This window comes from Peromyscus eremicus, chromosome 11, assembly GCF_949786415.1.
Source record: "Peromyscus eremicus chromosome 11, PerEre_H2_v1, whole genome shotgun sequence".
In the NCBI taxonomy this organism is placed as follows: Eukaryota; Metazoa; Chordata; class Mammalia; order Rodentia; family Cricetidae; genus Peromyscus; species Peromyscus eremicus.
Window position 1 is genome coordinate 61,072,637 of NC_081427.1, and position 17,224 is coordinate 61,089,860.

General features: G+C 44.6%; 1 protein-coding gene and 1 long non-coding RNA gene across 2 annotated transcripts in view; both read left to right on the top strand.

The window, feature by feature from the left end:
- Positions 1-1,249: 1,249 nt before the first annotated feature.
- LOC131921735 (uncharacterized) lies at positions 1,250-6,668 on the top strand. The gene is made up of 3 exons (XR_009382076.1): positions 1,250-1,770; positions 3,169-3,290; positions 6,289-6,668. It is a non-coding gene; the product is annotated as an uncharacterized LOC131921735 (long non-coding RNA).
- A 7,066-nt stretch (positions 6,669-13,734) lies between these two features.
- The window catches only part of Atg10 (autophagy related 10), a 183,097-nt gene continuing 179,607 nt past the window's right edge, over positions 13,735-17,224 (top strand). Inside the window, exon 1 of the mRNA XM_059276415.1 lies at positions 13,735-13,953. The gene's annotated coding sequence lies outside the window, so the exon portion shown is untranslated. The remainder of the gene's footprint in view (positions 13,954-17,224) is intronic.

Here is a 17,224-nt window from a genome sequence, read left to right on the forward strand (position 1 = left end):
TTGCTGTGAAGGGACACCATGACCACAGCAACTCTTATAAAGGAAAACATTTAATTGAGGTGGTGGCTTACAGTTCTGAGGTTCAGTACAGTATCATCATAGCGAGGAGCATGGCAGCATGCAGACAGACATGGTGCTGGCTACATCTTGATGAGGAGGCTACAGGAAGTTGACTGAGACACTGGGTGGTATCCTGAGCATAGGAAACCTCAAAGCCTGCCCCCACGGTGACACACTTCCTCCAACAAGGCCATACCCACTACAACAAAGCCACACCTCCTAATAGTGCCACTCCCTATGAGATCATGGGATTGTGGGGGCCAATTACATTCAAACCACGACAGCTTCTCTTGTCTCTTTTCTCTCTTTACTCTTGTTCCCTTTCTCTCCTCTCATGGCCCAGACCATTGGCCATGTTCAGTCTGAACCCTTCCAGATGCCTCTGGCAGTAGCAATCATGTCCTCATTTTTTATTCAGTTAGCATAGGGTCTCTCTGTAGAGTCAGGCTGACCTTGAACTCATGATCCCTGTGCTTCAGCTCCCGAATTCTGGGATTATAGGACTGCACCACCGTGTCTAGCCTATAAATTGTTTGAAGCCACCATTAAACCAAAGTTTCCAGACAGCTGGCTGAATTTAACTGATAAATGGTTCTGAGAGATGAGACACACATTGTGTTAACTCCGGCAGAAACAAGAGGAAGAGGAAGGGAGGTGGGCAGACCATGAAAGAGGTCATGAGGAAGGAGTCTCACATACGCCAGGCAAGAGCTCTACAGTGAGCTACATTATTTTTTTATTTTGAGACAGGGTCTTGCCATGGTTCCCACCGGCTTTGAACTCATTATATGGCAAAAGCTAGCTTTGAACTTTCCTGAATAGCTGGGATTAAACTCCTATAGCACCAGGCCCAGCTATACCAAACTTTTAAAAGCAGAGGTTAGAATCTCTGGCAAATCCAGATGTGAGAGGACTGTGTAGCACATGTCCAGCTGTGTTCCCACGAGTGAGATTCAGAAGTTCAGAGGAAAAACTGATCACAAAGACAGAGGTGAGCCAATCACCTTAAGAAGATGGATGTTGTGGTAGGAGGATTTGGGGAGTCTTGCTTCTGCCCAGTCCCCGCCCCCACAACTGATACAAAACAGAATTCAGCTGCTGCATTGGAAGAGATTGGACCCCCAACCCCAAACCCCAACTCCCCATCCCTCACCCCCATCCCTCACCCCTTCCCTCCCCTCCCCTCTCAACACGCATATATGCACATGCACACTCTAGACTTGGACTTGGAGAACTATTGTGGCCAAGAACAGGTTCCCCTTTTTTCATTTTTTAAATAAAATAAGACTGGAATAAAGCCTCACTCGTCTGTGGGTGCTTTCATTCCCTGGCCTCACAACTGAGAAGTTGGAATAGGAGCAGAAGGAGAAGGCCCATCCTGAAGAAGTCCGAGTGAACAGAGGACGGCAACCCGACGCTCAAGACACCCCGCAGCCCTCACAAGCCTCAAATCCACTGGTGGGTTTTAGTAAAGCAGTCGTTTCTCCAGCGGATGAGTCAGCAGTGGCGAACAATCCCACTGCATCGCTCTGCGTGATGGGGAGTGCCGTGGCTGAGCGCCATCTTGCAAATGAACCTGGCATTTAGAACTGAGCTACACTGAGGCCCGAATGCAGGAAACAGCCGGAAGTCAGGGAGCTTAGATCTAACTTGTCACAGGGTGAGAGACAGTCCTGGGAGCAAGAGGGCCCGAAGCTGACGAGCCAAAGGGTGAGGATGATGGAGGGTTGACTCAGGCAGACAGCTTAGAGAAAGTGACTCCACCCTTGGTGCCTGGGAGCTGATCTCCTTGAGAGAGAATAACTCGAGTTTGATAGCTCTGAACCAGATGTCAGAAGGTGGGCCACACCTCTGAAGCTACCTGTCTACCACTCAGCGCTGGATAAGTCCTAGGACTTTGATGTTTCAGTGAACACTTGACCTCCACGGCTGCATCCCTCCAGCAAGGTGGTTAATTCTTAGAATGTCTTCCAAGACAGGTCCTCTGTTCATCTTCCAGTGCTGCGGTTGCTTCCCATGCTCCCAACATACTTGGGAGACACCCCATCCACATCATTGGTTAGTTCAGGGGTACCACCCGGGATGCTTTGGAAGGATGAGAGAATCTGTCCAGCCCACAGACTGCAAAGCTAACTGGCCGCAGAGGCCCCTAGTACACGAAGAAGAGAAGACATAGGAATGAGCATTGTTCTGGCTGGGGGTGGATGCTTGTCTGGTAATGGTTTCATGCTAGTGTTGAGCAGCATAAAACCAGCGAGGAGAGCAGAGAGCACAAGTTGACCCAACCCTGTCCCCTGTCCACGTATATGATTGAAAGTCTTGAATTCTTTTTTGAGTTTTTGTTAACATGTATTAGCGATGTACAATGGACTCTCGTGTTTATATAGTGAGTTTTGTCTGTGTTCAGCACATACTATCCTTTCTTGCTCTCTCCACATGCCTGCTGATCTACTTCTTCTTTCCAACTGGTCTTCTATCTCCATGTCTATCTGTCTGTCTGTCTGTATCTATGTTTGCTTTGGGAGCCGGTGAGTTTAATGAGGGTTATTGGCAGTAGTACTGATGACTGACCAGTGGCCACACTCCTGAAGAAAATGCCTCCTCTCCCCCAGCAATCTCCGTGCATCTTACTTTCCAATTTCTTGTTAAGAAGACACTCTTGGACTTTTCAATGGGAGACAGCCGTCGTTGGAAGAGTCAGATCACAGAGTATAAGCCACTCAAATAAATCCTGTGTGTGTGTGTGTGTGTGTGTGTGTGTGTGTGTGTGTGTGTGTGTTCACTATTTCTCTAGTATTACTGTGTCCATTTGAGAAATGGTTGCTTACTAATTGTCTTGATAAAATCAGAAAGTCATGTCATTAGGCAATTGTGGTTTAGCTACCTATTGCAAAACAAACAAACAAAAAAGGTATATCTGATATGTCAAGCCAAAATGTGTCCAGCAGCACTGTAGAGTTAAGTGATTAGGGCATAAGTGGGTTTGTTGAATAGGACACTTACATTCTTATAGCAACACTCCCATAACACTGCTGACCTCATACAACCTTTGTAGACCACGAATTGAGGTCACCATCCACATTGATTCTTCTAATTTTGCTTGGTCAGGGAATCGTTGGTGTTGTCTCCTAGAATGGGCTCAGATCGTATTATTTGTACTGCAGATGAATGTCCTTAAAGAGATTGCTACTGAAAAGGGTGTGGAAGATGGCTTACTCCAAGAATAACAGGTAATCTCCTTCCTGAGTCAACTCAGTGCTGCTAAATAGTCTCCTGGTGGCAGAGGTCACCAGGAGCTTTGGCTCAACAACGGAATTCTTCTCACCAAGGGTCATGGAATGATGTCCATGGAGTATTCCACCTGTCTGTGGTTGCTAACACTCCTAGATTTTCTAATGTGCATCCTAACAATGGTGTAATAATGGGAACGGGGCACCAGTAGGCCATTTGGCAGCAAGTTGCCGATACTGGACCTCTGTCATGCAGGCAGCATTGGTGTTTAATCAGACACCTATTGTGAAATTCTTTTCTTGTTCATCATGCCTGTACTATCACTGTAATTGCATACTTGGTGAATTTCATAAATTGCTATACATTCTGATTTGCTACTGATGAAAGAACTCATATTATGGGGGCAGCGGGAGTGACGAAATGTGATAATGCCCGTAGAATTTCTTTGTCTTATGATATACACATCAACTGTCAGAAAACAAAAACCTGACAAAGTTGGCTTATGATTCTGTGGCATGTTGTGAAGTAGCGACCACGTATGAAGTTTTCCCCACAGATGAACCAAGTAATTAGGTTTGAGGACCGTCTTGAAACTCCTCCCAATGACAGTGGTCTTTGGCAATGTTCTATTGCTGTAAAGAGACACCATGACCATGACAACTCATATAAAGGAAAACATTTAATTGGGGCTCACTTACTGTTTCAGAGAGTTAGTCCATTATCAGCATGGCAGGAAGCATGGTGGTATGCAGGCAGACATGGTGCTGGAGAAGGAGCTGAGAATTCTACATCTGGATTTTCAGGCAGAAGTAAGAGATAGCCACTAGGCCTGGCTTGGGCTACTCAAAGCCCACTGCCAGTGACACACTTCCTCCAACAAGGCCACACCTCCTAATCCTTTCAAGTAGCACCACTCCCTAAGCATTCAAATCTATGACCCTATGGAGGCCATCCTATTCAAACTACCACACCATCTAATGACCCTTTATACAATCCTGACTTCTGCTCTCTCAGCTCTAGATACTTGGGGTTTAGAAGACGAGGAATGCTTAATGATGTAGCACATATGTCTGTAATCCCAGCATTTGGGAGACTGAGGCAGGAGGATGTCCAGCTCAAAAACAGTCTGAAGGACATAGCCAGACCTGTCTCAAGTAAAACAATCATATACCAGCAGCATGTAACAGTGATGAGCATAGCATCTCCCAGGAGGTGAGTGAAAGAGACTATGTTAAGTGGCCAAACTGTGGGTTGAAGTGGACATTAGACATTTCTTTGTCCATTAAGCCTCCACCTGCATAGCATCTAGGCTTGGCCAATCAGATTTGCATTTGAATCTTAACTGACCCATGCAAAAGGGAAAAGGTGATTAATTATCCTCTTAGCTGCTTGTGGTGGGAACACAGTCCATGCATCTGCGCCAGGGTCAGCAGCAGCGTCCTCACCACATATGGCGTGGCCTCCTTGGGGTTCCTACTGTTTGGCTGCCCTGGACGCCTTTCCTTCCTTCCTTCCTTCCTTCCTTCCTTCCTTCCTTCCTTCCTTCCTTCCTTCCTTCCTTTCTTCCTTCCTTTCACAGCCTATTTCTTCAGTTTTCTTGGTTCCGTGAGCTACTTGATACACTGCCGATATATTCTAAGTGCCAATTTGTGTTAAAATAAGTCTATTTCTTGTGATTAAGAACTGTGTTCTGTGTGTTGCTTGTTTCAAAGTGCTTTGCACTTAGTTACTTTCGAAGGAAGTTGTGTGGAATGAGTCTGTGCCAATCATGTTTTGTGTTTTGCACAAATGTATTTTTCTGTGGGAACGTATCCCTAATTTTTTTTATCACATAAGGCAAGAAAATCTATTGTATGCAATTTTAATTAAAGTTTTCTGGAATATACATGAAAGAAGAAAATGGTAACAATAAAACCTTGCCAAAGCATCAGGAAGCCAGTGGGGGTGGGAGGTGGGGGATGGGTGCTTGGGCAGGATCACGTGCTTCTTGGGGAAGCAAACAGAGGCCTGAAATCCCTGACCATATCCTAAGCCAAATCCCTCCTAAGGGAAGGTCAGACTCTGGTTCAGCCCGGTGTTTGTTCACTGAGCCTTATCCGCAGTGGAACTCAGGCGGCAAGCCTCCCACGGGCTTTAGCGGCCCGCAAGGGCTTATGCTCAAGCTTCGGGAGAGGCTGTGCTAAGAAGGCTAACACCGGCTGTTGGCGCAGGATTTGAGGCTTGAATGCTGCCTGTCCTCTGGAGTCGGGAACAGCGCGCACGGTTTCTAGTACTTTGTGTCCTTTCGTCTTCCTTTTTTTTTTTTTTTTTTTTCTTTTGTCGTGGGATTATTTATTATTATTTTCCTTCCTCTTCTATAGCATATTAGAATCATATATTTAAAAGTTTTGCTGGGTGTGATGGTGCACACTTGTAATCCCAGCACCTGGGACGTAGAGGCAGGAAGACCAGTAGTTGATGACCAACGTGAGCCACATAGGAAGTATTAGACCAGCCTGCACTACATGAGACCCTTTCTCAAAAAAGTAAAATGACAGCCAAAATTGCTCCCCCCCCCTTTTTTTTTTTCTGAGACAGGGTTTCTCTGTGTAGTTTTGGTGCCTGTCCTCAAGCTCGCTCTTTAGACCAGGCTGACCTCGAACTCACAGAGATCCTGGCTCTGCCTCCCGAGTGCTGGGATTAACGGCGTGCGCCACTGCTGACCAGCTGCTGTAGGTCCCTTTTGAGTGCTGAATGCTTTCTGCATCCAGGCTGAGTTTGCAGCATTTTATTGTATTTACTTCTGAAACGATTGGTCTCTGATAATATCATAGTTCAAATTTAGCTCCCTGATATAATTTTTATACATTTTTGTTGTTCTGTTTGTTTGAAACAGGGCCTCCCTATATAGGCTATCCTGGAACTCTCGATGTAGACCAGGTTGGCCTCAAACTCACAGAGATCCGCCTGCCTCTGTTTTCTGAGTGCTGAAACAAAGGCATGTGCCACCGCGCCCAGCTTACTTTTTAAATTACGTTTATGTATTTCTTCGGGGGAGAGCTGCAGCGTTCGTACCACGGCGTGAGTGTGGACTTCAGAGGACGGCTTTCGGGAGTTGGTTCTTCCTTCCATTGTGCGTGTTCAGTAGATCAAAATCAGGTGACCGTCTTGGCAGCAACCACCTCTAGCCACTGAAGCATCTTACCAGCCTGTAATTGGCTTTTTAATAGAAACGTATAGATATAATTGTATCTGCTGATAGGGCAATATAAAAAAGATACTCAGAGTAGATCTAAATGTTCAAATGTTTATTTCTGAAATTAATTGATTGTAATTGAAAATACAGTTATTGGATGAAACTTTGAAAATGTCAAAGGAATAAAGGTGTTCCATGTAATCACACGTGACTGTTACATTATTATCTACCCGTAATGCATCTGTCACTCTCCATTGTCCTTATCATTTGGTCTTTAGAGTGGTAATCCAGGGATGGAGGAGGTGGTTCTGTGGGTGAAATGCTTACTGTGTGAGCGGGAGGACCTGAGCTCAAATCTCCAGCACCCGAATAATAAAACCAGAGGTGATAGTGTGTCTGTAAGCCAGGGTTCTTCAGTGACATGGGAGGTGGAGGCAGAGGAATTCCACGGAAGGTCACTGGCCAGCCAGCATAAAACAAGGGGAAAAGCAAGTACCAAGTCTGTCCTCTACCTCCACACACACTGTGGCGTGCACCCACAGGAAGGAATGGCAGTATATAAATGATTCTGAACGGCGTCTAGGAAATGTTCCATCTCGCGTATGTGGAACACTCACGTACATTTACCTTTCATGTGGTTCTTAGGTATTATGTTGTAGAATGACATTCTACAGCTCTGTAATTGTTTAGCCATTAAAGCATTCTTTGCTGATTTCCATATCAATGGATTCTGTGCCTTGCTATAAAGGAAACAACTTCTAAAGATACAATAAACTGGTGTTTACTCTTTTAGAAAACAGCTCTACCAGTGACTTTCAAATCCACAGGAAAGCTTCTCGACATTACCAGTGTCAATGCCTGCTTGATTGTGTGCGTATCTGTCTCTTCCTTTGGTTGATTTAGCCTTTAACAGTCCTCCAACAACCACGTCTAGGGGCTCATAACATGCGTAGGCTCAAACCTCTTTTTTCTTTTTGGATAGGCATAGTGGCAACACCTCGAATCCTAGCACTTTGGAGGCTGAGACAGGAGGATTAGAAATTCGAGGCCACCCATGCAGATGCAGTCAAGGGCCAGTCTCATAAAAAATAAAGTGTGGTAAAGGGGAGATTGAGTATGGGCTTTGTATGTGTGTGACCCCGGGTTCAACCCCCCAATATGGAAGAGAATGAGGGTGGAGCCATTGATTTATTTTAAAAATTAGATATATTTATTTAATGGAGTGGGGTATGCGTGTGTCATGGTATGCATGTGGAGGTCAGAGGAACTCCTCTCCCGTATGGGACTCAGGTCATCAGACTTGGCAGTAAATGCTTTTTGTTCACCGAGCCTGATCACTGGCTCTGTTTTATCTTTTATGGTTTGGTATCTTATTGACCATGGGCTCTTACCTTCATGAAAGCAGGGTAATGCCTGTCTGTCTGTCTGTTGCTGTATTTCTAGTACTTAGCACAGTTTCCCTAGCAAATACTACATTTTTGATGAGTTTGCAAAAGAATGCTTTGGTTACTAATCAGTTTAACGCTTTCCATTGTCTGAGGGATCTAGGACTACATGACACACCTCTTAAAACACAGCCCCTTGAGTTTTGGCTTCCACCTTCCTCAGAGCCTAGACATATCCCTAGCATTCTCCCAGCTCCAACGTGCAAACTCCAGACCATTTTATTTGCTTACAAAGCCAATTTTTCATTGACCAGGGAGGTCATTCCCAGCCCACCTGTCCCATTTTCTAGCCTCCACATTGCCACCTTCTCAATGAATCCCCACACTCACCAGGCTTAATATCTCTGCACCCTGCCTCTGGCAGAAATTTCAAGGCTTTCCCGAATTTCACATCAACACTTTAGTCTCAGTTCTGTGTCTATACAATCTCATGGCCTTCATTTCTACTCTGCAGCAGCAATCCACTTGGACTGACCTCAAGGGTTTTGTGCCTACCTCAAATGAACGGACGTGCCTCTGACTTTGTGTCTGTCTTTTCCGCTTGCCTCTTAACCTCTGAGCCTACAGTTCTCTCATTCTTACTTCCACTGGCCTCCGCAGGCCGTTTCATTGGTCTCCTTCTATCCCTTGACTCTTCTCTCAGTTTTCTCTTAGATGCGTCTTTACCATCCAGTTCAGACCCATGAGTCTCTCTTCTGTCACTCTCCTACCAGTGACCTCCACACACCCCACCTTCTCAATGCTTCTCCCACTCCAGGACCTACATTCTGGATTTATCCATTCACCTGCCCTTTATTCTCTTTCACTCAACCCCACAAGGAGTTGTATTGGTTTAAAAAAAAGTCACAAAAAGCACAGGAATTGGAATCTCTATAAATGTGGGGATCCAGTCTTAGCATGTTCTTTTTAAGCCTCTGCCCTCACCTTTAGAAAATGGCTCTGTTTCTTTTTATAGAGAAAGTAAAGGCTATCAGAAAGGGACTTTGCTCAAGCACTCCTTCCCTCTGCAGTACAAAATGTCTGCTTCCACTCCCATCTCTGTCTTTCTCCTTTGTCTTCCTTGAAGTTCATGTGAATTTGCGTTTGCAACTCACCTTCTGTCTCTCCAGGGCTTGTCGTCTAAATTATTTCCTTTCTTTTTTGGTTCTTGTGCTTGGCCTAGAACTGGATCCAGTCATACCCACTTAAGATGTGAAATACCAAAATGCCCTCTCTGGCTCTCACTGTACACTGCCTTTTTATCGCCTTCCCCGTCTTCACAGGCGAGCTTCAAGTCTCCGTAATACTTCCTAACTGGTGTGCTTTCGCGTGTGAATGAGTGAATTTTTAGAAGCAGGGTCTCATGTATCCCAGGATGCACTTCAACCCATTGTGGAGTTAGCGATTGCTAGGATTATAGGGATGTGCCACACCATATCTCATTCATGGAGTGCTGAGATTGAGCCCAAGACTTCATGCATGCTATGGAAGCACTCTATATCCCTAACCCCCAAACTTTCCTTCATTTTTAAAAGATCTAGCCACTTAACTACTTAACTACTCATGTGAAATGGACTCAGATCACCGTCTTAACACTCAAAGTGCTTTTGCTATGGTTACTATTTTTGTTGTTGTTGTTTGAATTTCCAATGGTCACTTTTCAGTATTTTTTTCTTCCTGATTCTTTTTTGCTTTTTTAATATATATATATATATATATATATATATATATATATATATGTATGTATAAAATTGACTGCTCTTTGGAAACTCTATTCTTGGGTTATAATAATAATCTTTCTTTGGCCTCTCCTAATCTTCTTAGAACCCTGGTGAGATTTCTTGCCTGCTTTTTATTTATTAGTGTTCCTTAGGATTCCATCCAGGATCTTTTTTCTCTGACTAGATATGCTTTCCCTTAAATAGTGTCTTCTGTGACCATGGCTGCAGCCATCTATATATCAATGACACTCAAATATAGTCTCCACTTGTTCTGAGGGGGTTAGGATTTAAAGTCAGCATGAAAGGCAAAAATAGAACAAGTTAAAATTATCCCTTGAAATCTTTAACATTCCCTGCAAGGCACCGTACGCCATCTTGGATATATACACCATCAATCAAGGAGTCCTGCACAGCCAGTCTTCCTCTGCTATTGGAACAGAAGGCTGTTGCTTTAGTCGAACGCCAGATGAAGTTGTTGGCTTGCACGTGGGGACCATGTTACAAGAAAAATATGTTATTGGGCTTTTCGTCTTGCCAAATGCATAGCATATAGTTAATATAAGTAAGCATAAGAGATAACACCAGTCCACTGTACATATTTTTAACCTGACTTCTTTCATGGGCTCTAAACGCCAAACTGCCTATTGAATATCTTCTTTTGGATATTCCAGTCCAAATTGTTTTAATTATATTTTTTGAAAGCTGAAGAAACGAGATAACCCACATTCTACTTAGCAAAAGCACTTACTGTAATGATATAGCAATGTGACAAGGTTACAGCCCACATTCGTAGTCTTTTCAGATCATACTGACTGATGTCCTTGTTCCAGGGAGATGTCCTCTAACACGCTGCAGCTGACCACATCCCAGTCTGCCGGGCTGGATCCAAGGATGCTTTAAATTGGTAGACTTTTTAGGCCAAGCCTCACATCTGCCAGTAACCTCAGGCTAAATAGCTTTGTTGAGACAAGTGCAATTCATAAATATCTTGGAAGGCACTGCAGTTCTTTATTGGTCTTTTCAATGCTGAATTCCATCCACTGACTGTTACATCATTCTGTAGAGCATTTGCTCTAGGATACCCTGAGCAATCAGCCAAGTTAAACCCCAGCATTTCCTCAGTGACCGGACTGAATCTCTGACTCTGACAAGCTGGGAGTGTGCTCTGTGTATTGAGCAAACGTGAGAGACAAGTTTATATGGCAACGCACTTTGCCTTCTCTTTATCACATCCAGCAAACAGTGTAAATAATTAAAGGCTCCACGGAAGAGAACAGTCAAGCATTCCATAAAAAATCAACCCTCCTTGGCTGTGCACAGCTTTTCTCCACTTTCAGCCCTCTCACAGCGTGTGTAATTACAACGGGGCTGGACAACTTTCATGGTGTCCTCTTTCTTCTCTGTCCTCATTTATTATGCCTACAGGGTTAGACTATCTGTTTCTCCACTTGCTGAAGTCTACATCAAACTGGAATATTCTCTATGGCCAATTCCTGGTTGCAGAAAGTAGGGTACCTTGCATTTGGAATGTCTCATTGTTATATCCCACTGGCTATTACATACTTTTTTTTTAAAAAAAAAATTGGGTCCAGGTTGTTATTGAAATGCGGTCTTTTTGTGTAGTCCCGGTTGGTCAGATATTCATACCATGCACTAGCCTGGCCTCAAACTTATAATCTCTGGCCTCAGCCTCCCATGTGTTGGGATTACTGGCGTGAACCACCATATCCATCTGGACCATTAGTTACAGGACTGCATTGCAGTCTTTTATCCTGTAAAGTGGACCTTTATCTCTGTTCTTCCCTTTACAAAACAATGAAACACAATTTACAGTCAGATAAAATCGCCTTTATGTTGAAGAGCTGTTCAATAAGGCTAAAATGATAGGCAGGTGGTTCTTCTGTTACCGTCATACTCACTGTGGTCTTTGCGGTGTAATAGATAAACTTCTTTTCCAAAATAAAAATTAAACAAGATTAAAATTATTTGTGCCCACGTACAATCAGAATCAATTGTAATCTTTAAAAACTTATAGACAGCACGTTTCATTTTATAATAAAAAGTATCATATAGATGATAGTACATCGTGTCTCCTTAAGTCAAATAGTGAAAATGTAGCAGAAGGAAGGTGGTCCGCCATCTCCTTATCTACAGGCAGCCAGTGTTCATCTCAAGTTCAAGGCCTGTCTGGGCTACCAAGTGAGTCACTGTGGGAAGAGAAAGAAAGAGAAGGGAGGTGAGGTGAGGGGGAGGGGGATGGAAAGGAAAGGGAGGGCAGGGGGTAATGGAGGGGAGGGTATGGAAGAGAAAGGAAGGAAAATAGAAAAGGGAGGAGAAGAAACACAACCACATTAATGATTGTGTTATTCCATCACCTGTATTCATAAATTTGAAAATGTGTACTTTTTAGTTTCCATAACCCTGCAAAAATGAAATTATCTCAGTGCTAGCTGGTTTTTACATCAACTTGACACAAGTTAAGAGTAATTTGAGAGGAGAAAACCTTGATTGAGAAGATGCCTCCACAAGATCTGGCTGTAGGCAAGTCTGGAGGCATTTTCTTAATTAGAGATGGATGGAGGAGGGTCCTGCCCTTTGTGGGTGGGGCCACCTCTGGGTTGCTTGTCTGGGTTCTTTAAGAAAGCAGGCTGAGCAAGCCATGTTGACTAAAACAGGAAGCAGCAACCTTCTCTGGCCTCGGCATCCGCTCCTGCCTCCAGGTTCCTGCCCTGCTTGAGTTCCTGTCCTGACTTCCTTCAATGATGGACTATGTTGTGGAAGTGTCAGCCAAATAAGCCCTTTCCTCCCCAATTTGCTTTTGGTCATGGTGTTTCGTCACAGCAATAATAAACCCAGCTAAGACAATCACTACTTCCATTTCATAGAAATACACATCCGTTCAGATACGGCGACTGCCCCAAATTAACATCAAATATATGACGGGAGTGAAGCTTGCTCCACAACGTCCTGACTCCAGGCTGTTGATCTTATGAAATGAGGCACATGCAGGGGCAAGTGCCTTATCATTGTTATTTATCTTGAGATGGCTCAAAGGGAAGCTTTGCCTCACTGCAACACTTGATTTGCTCCAAATTAAATCTACACAAAGGATTCTGGGGCTGCAGGCTGAACTTCTCTTAAAGCACGTCATTACAGCACACCAGTATCAATACATAATTTAATCCTGTAACCGCAATTAATTCCCACGTGGGGAAATATCGTGTACAAATATTAAAGAAAATAGATAATGATTGAACAAGAGCAACAAGTCCTTCTGAATGTAACAGTGTGCCCTGGGACGTACAAACTGATCCTGTCTCATGCACTCATGGCCTTTTCTTCTCCTGGGTGGTAAATGCAAACTCCTGCAGGGAAGACATCTTGCAGTGATTAACTAGGGATTTTAACCAGGGCCCTGAGAGCACAGGGCAATTGAACCTACACTTTGCAGAGTTTATGAGAGAGGAGAAATCAGTGAGATTTGGATCAGCCAAATCAGCCAGGCTGGGTTACAGTATGAGATACTCCCCAACTCCCTCCTCCTAACCCCAAAGTAAACTAGGACTCTCTTCCAACCAATTCCAGATTGAAAAAAAATAAAAATAAAAAAGCACTCTGATATTACCAGACCATTGCTAGAATGAACCTTTCAAAACATTGAGTTCCTCTGGCAAATTTGAAAGCTAATTTATAGTTCTAAAATATCCCCAAACACTTGAAAGAGAAAAATGTTCCTCAAAATAAAACCTAGACAATATTCACTAAATACTCTGATAAACTGTTCAAATTGGAAATTTCTCATATATGATATCCTAGTTCAAACTAGACCCTCGAAAATGAGATCCTTGACCCAAATATAGTGGCCCAACCTGATAATGTCAGCTTTTGGAGACTGAGGCAGGAGGATTGATCACGTTTTTTGGCCATAGTGGCCTGGCTACATAGTGAGTTGCAAGTCAGCCTGGGCCAAAAAAATCCAACAATAAAAGGCACCAGCAACAACCCAAAGAATAAGTAAGAGCCTCAAAACCACAAACTCCAGTCCCATGGTGTGGCAGTTTGAATGCAGTTGGGGTGGGGGATGGGGTTGCCCACAAGCTCATAGAGAATGGCACTGCTGGGGGTGTGGCTTTGTTGGAGTAGGCATGGCCTGGTTGGAGGAAGTGTGTCTCTGTGGATGCAGGCTTTGGGAGGGCGGTCTCATAGATGCTCAAGCCACGCCCAGCATCTCAGACCACTTCCTGTTCCCCGGGGATAAAGACCGTAGCTCCTTCTCCAGCACCATGCCTGCTTGCCTGCTGCTGTGTCCTGCCTTGATGATAATGGACTGAACCTCAGAACTGTAAGACACCCAAGTAAACGTTGTCCTGTAGAAGAGTTGTCGTGGTCACAGTGTCTCTTCACAGCTATAGAAACCCTAACTGAGACACATGGCTGGTTCTGTTGGTTACAGCAGAGAGCCCGGAACTTGCGCTTCCAGACTAGACTAGATTCACACTTGCGACGACACTTGTTGGTTTCTGAGTGCTGTGATTATTAGGTGTGTGCTGCCACACCTGGTTTGCGGTATCATTTTCTTAATTAAAGACTTGATTTCTTTGTAGAAAAAAAAATGGCTTCCAGAAAATCAAACAGTTAGCACGGAATTTCTACGTACCACAGTCAGAATTTCACCAAAATGGATGAACTGATCTTGATACATCATTATTAACAGAAGTCCATAATTTACATTTGGGTTTATTCTTTGGGTTGTCTAGTTAGTTAGAACCGGTGCCCTTAGGATCTTTATCATGCTGTGTGCAAACACACAAGCTAGAATCATTCTTCATCCTTAATGGTACAAGGGGTTACAAAGAGGTGACCTTACATCCTGCTTCTTTGTTTTTGGTAGGGGAATCATGACATTTAAAACTGGCTCTGGTGTAGAAGCCAGGCTTGAGTTAACATGGTATAATGCATGGGAAGTATTCTAAAATTGTGACTATAATAGCATGGTAAATTAGTTACTCTGATTTTGCATGGGAAAGCTTCTGGTAACTTTTTAATTTTATTTTTAGAATGGGTCTGTGTAACCTTGGCTGATCCAGAACTTGCTGTGTAGCCCAGGCTGGCCTTGAACTCCTCCTGCCTGAACCATTACATCACTGGATGCTGGGATTATAAGCATGAGCCACCATGCCTTACAAGTAACTTCTTATATGTCAAAACAAAGGAACACATCAAATAGAAGCAGGTTAACATATTCTGGGCCTTTAATCTTAACACTCAGAGGTGGATGTAGTAGTATCTGCAGTTCCAGGCTAGCCTGGATCCTGTCTAATTAAAAAAAAAATCAAATGAATAATTTAAATTGCCGGCTACCAATTAATAATTGCTCAAAAATGTTAGTTTAAGTTCACTTTTACAATATCGTTTTCAAAAAGAATTTAAAAACTATTTTGCGCCAGGCAGTGGTGGCGAATACCTTTAATCCTAGCACTCTGGAGGCAGAGTCAGGTAGACCTCTAAGTTTGAGGGCAACGTGGTCTACAGAGCAAATTCCAGGACAGCCAGGACTACACAGAGAAACCTTGTCTTGACAAAAACCAAACCAAAGCAACAACAACAACAAAAACCTCCAACAACAACAAAACTATTTTGCATGGCAAAATTTAACTGTTTTCCGACAAGCAAAATAGTGGTGTAATCATCAATCAAAAACAGAGTTCTAGCTTCCTTCCAAATTCTAAGCCTTCTTGTAGTTAGCTCTTTCCCTCATCCCTTGCCACTGGCCACCACTGATCTGTGTTCTGTCCATTTAAAACAAAGAACAAACAAAAGGCACACACACACACACACACACACACACACACACACACACACACACACACACACACACCCCAACGTATTCCGAAACAAGGACTCGAAGGAAATTGCAAAAACATTACCTAGGGTCCTAGGGATTTATTAGCTACTTAACATGATAATCTTAAACAACTGCTCAAGACCAAAACCTCCATCTTGAGAAACTGACAGTGCTTTCATTTTGCCTGTTTACTTTCTTTTCTAAGAAATGTTTTCTTTTTTAAAGGAGCAGGTGCGCTTCTGAGATATCCTATGGGTCCTGTGACTATATGACTTATAACCTCTTGGAGCCACGCCCTCCCCCGTTCCTGCCCTTGCCCGTTTCATTTTGGGTTGGCATTTTCTGCTTTTTGTGTCATAATTGGTACGGTTTTCAGCGCTCGAATTCCTAACTTCTTGCCTCAGCCTTGTTTTAAATGGGTGACAGCAACCAGGGTGGCCTGGCTGTCCAAGCTCCCTTGCTGGGACTCCACTTCCTCACCGGCCCCCCGTTTATGATGAGGATATTAGATAGCGTGTTGGAGAGAGCGTGCAGGCCCCCTGGCTCGGGGTCGCCCCTGCCAGGCTGACATCACCCAGTGAATTAGGTTTTGGAAAGGGACGCGGGTGCACAGGTTGCAGGAAGGTCTCGTTTGGACGTCCCCCGGGCGCCCGGCGTCCCCAGGGCGCATGCTCAGAGCGGCGCGGGTGGGGCTCCTCCTCCCGCCCCGCCCCTCCGCCGTCCCGGCCCCGCCCCGCCCCTCTGCGCGCCGCCGGCTGCAGGTCTGGGCGAGCGGGAGAGCGGGGTGAGTACTCGTAGCCACGGCGCCTCCTCCTCTGGTCCCCGCAGCCCTCGCCCGCCTCCCGGGACCGGAGAAGGGCGGCGGAGCGGCCAGCCCGGCACACAAGGCCGGGGAGGCGGGCGCGGGCCGCCGGGCGACCTTTCACCTTGTGCTTGGAGTGTGCTCACGTGACCTGGAAACAAAGGAAGCGAAGTGACTGGCAGGCCCACCTGAAGGGCTTTCAGATTTGCAGCCAACACGCCCCCCCGAGTCTGCAAAACCGGGAAGGGGTGGGGGATCAGAGATAACAGGAATAATTAACTGATTTGTAGAAGACATGCTTTCAGTTGCAGTGATAATTATGAAAATTTTGGTAGTAAAACCCGGGGTGACCACATGTTCTTTCACAATCAAAAATGGAGTCCTAATTTCTGCAGTTACATGCGTCTGACAAGATGTAAATAGTTTCCAAGCGTAAGAAAAAACAAGCAAGCAAACCAACCCGTATTGTGGGGTTTGTTTTTGAGACAGGGTCTGCTACACACTGTGTAGGCTCAGGCTGGCCTCGAACTCTGAGCAGTCATGCCTCAGTCTCCCAAGTGCTGGTGGGCACTCCCAGGCCTGGATTGTTTGGTCTGGGCTCCAGGTGGCCTCCTGCGCTCAGCCTGTCTTAGTGCAGGCACCATCACAGGTTACAAGGGCCATCGGTTTTCTTCAGTGTTCAGACTCATTTCCTCTTGTTATGAGTGTACTTTGTCAGTCGGCTTGTGCTTTCCAAATTCAATCATTCTTTGCCGAAAGCAAATGACTTTGAGTCATTATAATCTGATAGTGGCCGCCACTGTGGTGGCAAAGTGTACATTTACGATTGTTAGGGTTAGAGAACAGAGACCCCGTGCAGTGCTCAAATCCACTTTAGGATCCCAGGTATTACTACTCCTCATTGCTCCCAAATGACACAAAATGAAAACCTTAGCCGAAAAATAAACTCGAGTGATGAGGAAGTTA